This window comes from Schistocerca serialis, unplaced genomic scaffold (assembly GCF_023864345.2).
Source record: "Schistocerca serialis cubense isolate TAMUIC-IGC-003099 unplaced genomic scaffold, iqSchSeri2.2 HiC_scaffold_1417, whole genome shotgun sequence".
In the NCBI taxonomy this organism is placed as follows: domain Eukaryota; kingdom Metazoa; phylum Arthropoda; class Insecta; order Orthoptera; family Acrididae; genus Schistocerca; species Schistocerca serialis.
Window position 1 is genome coordinate 14,841,221 of NW_026047644.1, and position 9,816 is coordinate 14,851,036.

The following is a 9,816-nucleotide window of genomic DNA, read 5'->3' on the forward strand; positions in this document are numbered from 1 at the left end:
CCTTCATATTGACGATGAAACACAGAAATTGCATCGGAATTATATACATAAGGCACAATGCCGACTTAAGTAAAAGAAAACTGATTCTTCTTACTGCCTATGTTTAGAACCATTCCTGTGACACTTGTTATAGATTCCGATGCTTCACTTCAGGTTTACTGTATGCCTCTGACCTTCTTATTGACGATGAAACACAGAAATTGCATCGGAATTATATACAAAAGGCACAATGCCGACTTAAGTAAAAGAAAACTGACTCTTCTTACTGTCTATGTTTGAACCATTCCTGTGACACTAGTTATAGATTCCGATGCTTCACTTCAGGTTTACTGTATCCCTCTGACCTTCTTATTGACGATGAAACACAGAAATTGCATTGGCATTAAATACAAAAGGCACAATGCTGACTTAAGTACAAGAAAACTGACTCTTCTTACTGTCTATGTTTTGAACCATTCATGTGACACTAGTTGTAGATTCCGATGCTTCACTGCAGGTTTACTGTATCCCTCTGTCCTTCTTATTGACGATGAAACACAGAAATTGCATCGGAATTAAATACAAAAGGCACAATGCCGACTTAAGTACAAGAAAACTGACTCTCCTTACTGTCTATCTTTTGAACCATTCCTGTGACACTACTTATAGATTCCGATGCTTCACTTCAGGTTTACTGTATCCCTCTGACCATCTTATTGGCGATGAAACACAGAAATTGCACCGGAATTAAATACAAAAGTCACAATGCCGACTTAAGTACAAGAAAACTGACTCTTCTTACTGTCTATGCTTTGAACAATTCCTGTGACACTAGTTATAGATTCCGATGCTTCGCATCAGGTTTACTGTATCCCTCTGACCTTCTTAGTGAAGATGAAACACAGATATTGCTTCGGAATTAAATACAAAAGGCACAATGCCGACTTAAGTACAATAAAACTGACTCTTCTTACTGTCTATGATTTGTACCATTCATGTGACACTAGTTATAGATTCCGGTGCTTTACTCCGGGTTTACTGTATCCCTCTGACCTTCTTATTGACGATGAAACACAGAAATTGCTTCGGAATTAAACACAAAACGCACAATGCCGACTTAAGTACAAGAAAACTGACTCTTCCTACTGTCTATGCTTTGATCCATTCCTGTAACACTAGTTATAGATTCCGATCCATCACTTCAGGTTTACTGTATCCCTCTGACCTTCTTATTGACGATGAAATATAGAAATTGAATCGGAATTAAATAGAAAAGGAGCAATGCCGACTTAAGTACAAGAAAACTGACTCTTCTTACTGTCTATGTTTTGAACCATTACTGTGACACTAGTTATAGATTCTGATGTTTCACATCAGGTTTACTGTATCCCTCTGACCTTCTTATTGAAGAACAAACACAGATATTGCATCGGAATTAAATACAAAAGGCACAATGCCGACTTAAGTACAAGAAAACTGACTCTTCTTACTGTCTATGTTTTGAACCATTCCTGTGACACTAGTTATAGATTCCGATGCTTCACTTCACGTTTACTGTATCGCCCTGACCTTCTTATTGACGATTAAATACAGAAATTGCATCAGAATTAAATACAAATGGCACAATGCCGACCTGAATACAAGAAAACTGACTCTTCTTACTGTCTATGATTTGAACCATACCTGTGACACTAGTTATAGATTCCGATATTTCATTCAGGTTTACTGTATACCTCTGACCTTATTGACGATGAAACTCAGAAATTGCCTCGGAATTTAATACAAAAGACACAATGCCGACTTAAGTACAAGAATGCTGACTCTTCTTAATGTCTATGCTTTGAACCATTCATGTGACGCTAGTTAAAGATTCCGATGCTTCACTGCAGGTTTACTGTATCCCTCTGACCTTCTTATTGACGATGAAACACAGAAATTGCATCGGAATTTAATAAAAAGACACAATGCCGACTTAAGTACAAGAAAACTGATTCTTCTTACTGTCTATGTTTGAACCATTCCTGTGACACTAGTTATAGATTCCGGTGCTTCACATCAGGTTTACTGTATCCCTCTGACCTTCTTATTGACGATGAAACACAGAAATTGAATCGGAATTAAATACAAAAGGCACAATGCCGACTTAAGTAAAAGAAAACTGATTCTTCTTACTGCCTATGTTTAGAACCATTCCTGTGACACTTGTTATAGATTCCGATGCTTCACTTCAGGTTTACTGTATGCCTCTGACCTTCTTATTGACGATGAAACACAGAAATTGCATCGGAATTAAATACAAAAGGCACAATGCCGACTTAAGTAAAAGAAAACTAACTCTTCTTACTGTCTATGTTTGAACCATTCCTGTGACACTAGTTATAGATTCCGATGCTTCACTTCAGGTTTACTGTATCCCTCTGACCTTCTTATTGACGATGAAACACAGAAATTGCATCGGCATTAAATACAAAAGGCACAATGCTGACTTAAGTACAAGAAAACTGACTCTTCTTACTGTCAATGTTTTGAACCATTCATGTGACACTAGTTGTAGATTCCGATGCTTCACTGCAGGTTTACTGTATCCCTCTGACCTTCTTATTGACGATGAAACACAGAAATTGCATCGGAATTAAATACAAAAGGCACAATGCCGACTTAGGTACAAGAAAACTGACACTCCTTACTGTCTATCTTTTGAACCATTCCTGTGACACTACTTATAGATTCCGATGCTTCACTTCAGGTTTACTGTATCCGTCTGACCATCAGATTGACGATGAAACACAGAAATTGCACCGGAATTAAATACAAAAGTCACAATGCCGACTTAAGTACAAGAAAACTGACTCTTCTTACTGTCTATGTTTTGAACCATTCCTGTGACACTAGTTATAGATTCCGATGCTTCACTTCAGGTTTACTATATCGCTCTGACCTTCTCATTGACGATGAAATACAGAAATTGCATCGGAATTAAATACAAAAGGCACAATGCCGACTTAAGTACAAGAATACTGACTCTTCTTAATGTCTATTTTTGAACCATTCATGTGACACTAGTTACAGATTCCGATGCTTCACTTCAGGTTTACTGTATCCCTCTGACCTTCTTATTTACGATGAAACACAGTAATTGCATCGGAAATAAATACAAAAGGCACAATGCCGACTTATGTACAAGAAAACTGACTCTTCTTACTGTCTATGTTTTGAACAATTCCTGTGACACTAGTAATAGATTCCGATGCTTCACATCAGGTTTACCGTATCCCTCTGACCTTCTTATTGACGATGAAACACAGAAATTGCATCGGAATTAAATACAAAAGGCACAATGCCGACTTAAGTACAATAAAACTGACTCTTCTTACTGTCTATGATTTGTACAATTCATGTGACACTAGTTATAGATTCCGGTGCTTTACTCCGGGTTTACTGTATCCCTCTGACCTTCTTATTGACGATGAAACACAGAAATTGCTTCGGAATTAAACACAAAACGCACAATGCCGACTTAAGTACAAGAAAACTGACTCTTCCTACTGTCTATGCTTTGATCCATTCCTGTAACACTAGTTATATATTCCGATCCATCACTTCAGGTTTACTGTATCCCTTTGACCTTCTTATTGAAGATGAAACACAGTAATTGCATCGGAAATAAATACAAAAGGCACAATGCCGACTTATGTACAAGGAAACTGACTCTTCTTACTGTCTATGTTTTGAACAATTCCTGTGACACTAGTTATAGATTCCGATGCTTCACATCAGGTTTACCGTATCCCTCTGACCTTCTTATTGACGATGAAACACAGAAATTGCATCGGAATTTAATACAAAAGACACAATGCCGACTTAAGTACAAGAATGCTGACTCTTCTTAATGTCTATGCTTTGAACCATTCATGTGACACTAGTTAAAGATTCCGATGCTTCACTGCAGGTTTACTGTATCCCTCTGACCTTCTTATTGACGATGAAACTCAGAAATTGTATCGGAATTAAATACAAAAGGCACAATGCCGACTTAAGTACAAGAATACTGACTCTTCTTAATGTCTATTTTTGAACCATTCATGTGACACTAGTTACAGATTCCGATGCTTCACTGCAGGTTTACTGTATCCCTCTGACCTTCTTATTTACGATGAAACACAGTAATTGCATCGGAAATAAATACAAAAGGCACAATGCCGACTTATGTACAAGAAAACTGACTCTTCTTACTGTCTATGTTTTGAACAATTCCTGTGACACTAGTTATAGATTCCGATGCTTCACATCAGGTTTACCGTATACCTCTGACCTTCTTATTGACGATGAAACACAGAAATTGCATCGGAATTAAATACAAAAGGCACAATGCCGACTTAAGTACAATAAAACTGACTCTTCTTACTGTCTAAGATTTGTACCATTCATGTGACACTAGTTATAGATTACGGTGCTCTACTCCGGGTTTACTGTATCCCTCTGACCTTCTTATTGACGATGAAACACAGAAATTGCTTCGGAATTAAACACAAAACGCACAATGCCGACTTAAGTACAAGAAAACTGACTCTTCCTACTGTCTATGCTTTGATCCATTCCTGTAACACTAGTTATATATTCCGATCCATCACTTCAGGTTTACTGTATCCCTTTGACCTTCTTATTGACGATGAAAGATAGAAATTGCATCGGAATTAAATAGAAAAGGAGCAATGCCGACTTAAGTACGAGAAAACTGACTCTTCTTACTGTCTATGTTTTGAACCATTACTGTGACACTGGTTATAGATTCCGATGCTTCACATCAGGTTTACTGTATCCCTCTGACCTTCTTATTGAAGATGAAACACAGATATTGCATCGGAATTAAATACTAAAGGCACAATGCCGACTTAAGTACAAGAAAACTGACTCTTCTTATTGTCAATGTTTTGAACCATTCCTGTGACACAAGTTATAGATTCCGATGCTTCACTTCAGGTTTACTGTATCCTTCTGACCTTTTCATTGACGATGAAACACGGAAATTGCATCGGAATTAAATACAAAAGGCACAATGCTGACTTAAGTAGAAGAATACGTACTCTTCTCACTGTCTATGATTTGAACCATTCATGTGACACTAGTTATAGTTTCCGATGCTTCACTTCAGGTTTACTGTATCCCTCAGCCCTACTTATTGACGATGAAACACAGAAATTGCATCGGAATTAAATACAAGAGGCACAATGCCGACTTAAGCAGAAGAAAACTGACTCTTCTTACTGTCTATGTTTTGAACCATTCCTGTGACACTAGTTATAGATTCCGATGCTTCACTTCAGGTTTACTGTATCCCTCTGACCTTCTAATTTACGATGAAACAAAGCAATTGCATCGGAATTAAATACAATAGGCACAATGCCGACTTAAGTACCAGAATACTGACTCTTTATAATGTCTATGTTTTGAACCATTCATGTGACACTAGTTATAGATTCCGATGCTTCACTGCAGGTTTACTGTATCCCTCTGACCTTCTTATTGACGATGAAACACAGAATCTGCATCGGAAATAAATACAAAAGGCACAATGCCGACTTATGTACAAGAACACTGACTCTTCTTACTGTCTATGTTTTGAACCATACCTGTGACAGTAGTTATAGAATCCGATGCTTCACTTCAGGTTTACTGTATACCTCTGACCTTCGTATTGACGATGAAACTCAGAAATTGTATCGGAATTAAATACAAAAGGCACAATGCCGACTTAAGTACAAGAAAACTGACTCTTCTTACTGTCTATGTTTTGAACAATTCCTGTGACACTAGTTATAGATTCTGATGCTACACATCAAGTTTACCGTATCCCTCTGACCTTCTTATTGACGATGAAACACAGTAATTGCTTCGGAATTAAACACAAAACGCACAATGCCGACTTAAGTACAAGAAAACTGACTCTTCTTACTATCTATGCTTTGATCCATTCCTGTAACACTAGTTATAGATTCCGATTCATCACTTCAGGTTTACTGTATCCCTCTGACCTTCTTATTGACGATGAAAGATAGAAATTGCATCGGAATTAAATAGAAAAGGAGCAATGCCGACTTAAGTACAAGAAAACTGACTCTTCTTACTGTCTATGTTTTGAACCATTACTGTGACACTAGTTATAGATTCCGATGCTTCACATCAGGTTTACCGTATCCCTCTGACCTTCTTATTGACGATGAAACACAGAAATTGCATCGGAATTAAATAGAAAAGGAGCAATGCCGACTTAAGTACAAGAAAACTGACTCTTCTTACTGTCTATGTTTTGAACAATTCCTGTGACACTAGTTATAGATTCTGATGCTACACATCAGGTTTACCGTATCCCTCTGACCTTCTTATTGACGATGAAAAACAGAAATTGCATCGGAAATAAATACAAAAGGCACAATGCCGACTTAAGTACAATATAACTGACTCTTCTTACTGTCTATGCTTCGATCCATTCCTGTAACACTAGTTATAGATTCCGATCCATCACTTCAGGTTAACTGTATCTCTCTGACCTTCTTATTGACGATGAAAGATAGAAATTGTATCGGAATTAAATAGAAAAGGAGCAATGCCGACTTAAGTACAAGAAAACTGACTCTTCTTACTATGTTCTGAACCATTACTGTGACACTAGTTATAGATTCCGATGCTTCACATCATGTTTACTGTATTCCTCTGACCTTCTTATTGAAGATGAAACACAGATATTGCATCGGAATTAAATACTAAAGGCATAATGCTGACTTCAGTACAAGAAAACTGACTCTTCTTACTGTCTTCGTTTTGAACCATTCCTGTGACACTAGTTATAGATTCCGATGCTTCACTTCAGGTTTACTGTATCCTTCTGACCTTTTCATTGACGATGAAACACAGAAATTGCATCGGAATTAAATACAAAAGGCACAATGCTGACTTAAGTACAAGAATACGTACTCTTCTCACTGTCTATGATTTGAACCATTCATGTGACACTAGTTATAGATTCCGATGCTTCACTTCAGGTTTACTGTATCCCTCAGCCCTTCTTATTGACGATGAAACACAGAAATTGCATCGGAATTAAATACAAGAGGCACAATGCCGACTTAAGTACAAGGAAACTGACTCTTCTTACTTTCTATGATTTGAACCATTCCTGTGACACTAGTTATAGATTCCGATGCTTCACTTCAGGTTTACTGTATGCCTCTGACCTTCTTATTGACGATGAAACACAGAAATTGCATAGGAATTAAATACAAAAGGCACAATGCCGACTTAAGTAAAAGGAAACTGACTCTTCTTACTGTCTATGTTTGAACCATTCATGTCACACTAGTTATAGATTCCGATGCTTCACTTCACGTTTACTGTATCCCTCTGACCTTCTTATTGACGATGAAACACAGAAATTGCATTGGCATTAAATACAAAAGGCACAATGCTGACTTATGTACAAGAAAACTGACTGTTCTTACTGTCTATGTTTTGAACGATTCATGTGACACTAGTTGTAGATTCCGATGCTTCACTGCAGGTTTACTGTATCCCTCTGACCTCCTTATTGACGATGAAACACAGAAATTGCTTCGGAATTAAACACAAAACGCACAATGCCGACTTAAGTACAAGAAAACTGACTCTTCTTACTATCTATGCTTTGATCCATTCCTGTAACACTAGTTATAGATTCCGATTCATCACTTCAGGTTTACTGTATCCCTCTGACCTTCTTATTGACGATGAAAGATAGAAATTGCATCGGAATTAAACAGAAAAGGAGCAATGCCGACTTAAGTACAAGAAAACTGACTCTTCTTACTGTCTATGTTTTGAACCATTACTGTGACACTAGTTATAGATTCCGATGCTTCACATCAGGTTTACCGTATCCCTCTCACCTTCTTATTGACGATGAAACACAGAAATTGCATCGGAATTAAATAGAAAAGGAGCAATGCCGACTTAAGTACAAGAAAACTGACTCTTCTTACTGTCTATGATTTGAACAATTCCTGTGACACTAGTTATAGATTCTGATGCTACACATCAGGTTTACCGTATCCCTCTGACCTTCTTATTGACGATGCAACACAGAAATTGCATCGGAAATAAATACAAAAGGCACAATGCCGACTTAAGTACAATAAAACTGACTCTTCTTACTGTCTATGCTTTGATCCATTCCTGTAACACTAGTTATAGATTCCGATCCATCACTTCAGGTTTACTGTATCTCTCTGACCTTCTTATTGACGATGAAAGATAGAAATTGTATCGGAATTAAATAGAAAAGGAGCAATGCCGACTTAAGTACAAGAAAACTGACTCTTCTTACTATGTTCTGAACCATTACTGTGACACTAGTTATAGATTCCGATGCTTCACATCAGGTTTACTGTATTCCTCTGACCTTCTTATTGAAGATGAAACACAGATATTGCATCGGAATTAAATACTAAAGGCATAATGCTGACTTAAGTACAAGAGAACTGACTCTTCTTACTGTCTTCGTTTTGAACCATTCCTGTGACACTAGTTATAGATTCCGATGCTTCACTTCAGGTTTACTGTATCCTTCTGACCTTTTCATTGACGATGAAACACAGAAATTGCATCGGAATTAAATACAAAAGGCACAATGCTGACTTAAGTACAAGAATACGTACTCTTCTCACTGTCTATGATTTGAACCATTCATGTGACACTAGTTATAGATTCCGATGCTTCACTTCAGGTTTACTGTATCCCTCAGCCCTTCTTATTGACGATGAAACACAGAAATTGCATCGGAATTAAATACAAAAGGCACAATGCCGACTTAAGTAAAAGGAAACTGACTCTTCTTACTGTCTATGTTTTGAACCATTACTGTGACACTAGTTATAGATTCCTATGCTTCACTTCACGTTTACTGTATTCCTCTGACCTTCTTATTGACGATGAAACACAGAAATTGCATTGGCATTAAATACAAAAGGCACAATGCTTACTTATGTACAAGAAAACTGACTGTTCTTACTGTCTATGATTTGAACGATTCATGTGACACTAGTTGTAGATTCCGATGCTTCACTGCAGGTTTACTGTATCCCTCTGACCTCCTTATTGACGATGAAACACAGAAATTGCATCGGAATTAAATACAAAAGGCACAATGCCGACTTAAGTACAGGAAAACTGACTCTTCTTACTGTCTATGTTTGAACCATTCCTGTGACACAAGTTATAGATTCCGATGCTTCACTTCAGGTTTACTGTATCCCTCTGACCTTCTTATTGACGAAGAAACACAGAAATTGCTTCGAAATTAAACACAAATCGCACAATGCCGACATAAGTACAAGAAAACTGACTCTTCTTACTGTCTATGCTTTGATCCATTCCTGTAACACTAGCTATAGATTCCGATCCATCACTTCAGGTTTACTGTATCCCTCTGACCTTCTTATTGACGATGAATGATAGAAATTGCATCGGAATTAAATAGAAAACGAGCAATGCCGACTTAAGTACAAGAAAACTGACTCTTCTTACTGTCTATGTTTTGAACCATTACTGTGACACTAGTTATAGATTCCTATGCTTCTCATCAGGTTTACTGTATCCCTCTGACCTTCTTATTGAGGATGAAACACAGAAATTGCATCGGAATTAAATAGAAAAGGAGCAATGCCGACTTAAGTACAAGAAAACTGACTCTTCTTACTGTCTATGTTTCGAACAATTCCTACGACACTAGTTATAGATTCTGATGCTTCACATCAGGTTTACCGTATCCCTCTGACCTTCTTATTGACGATGAAACACAGAAATTGC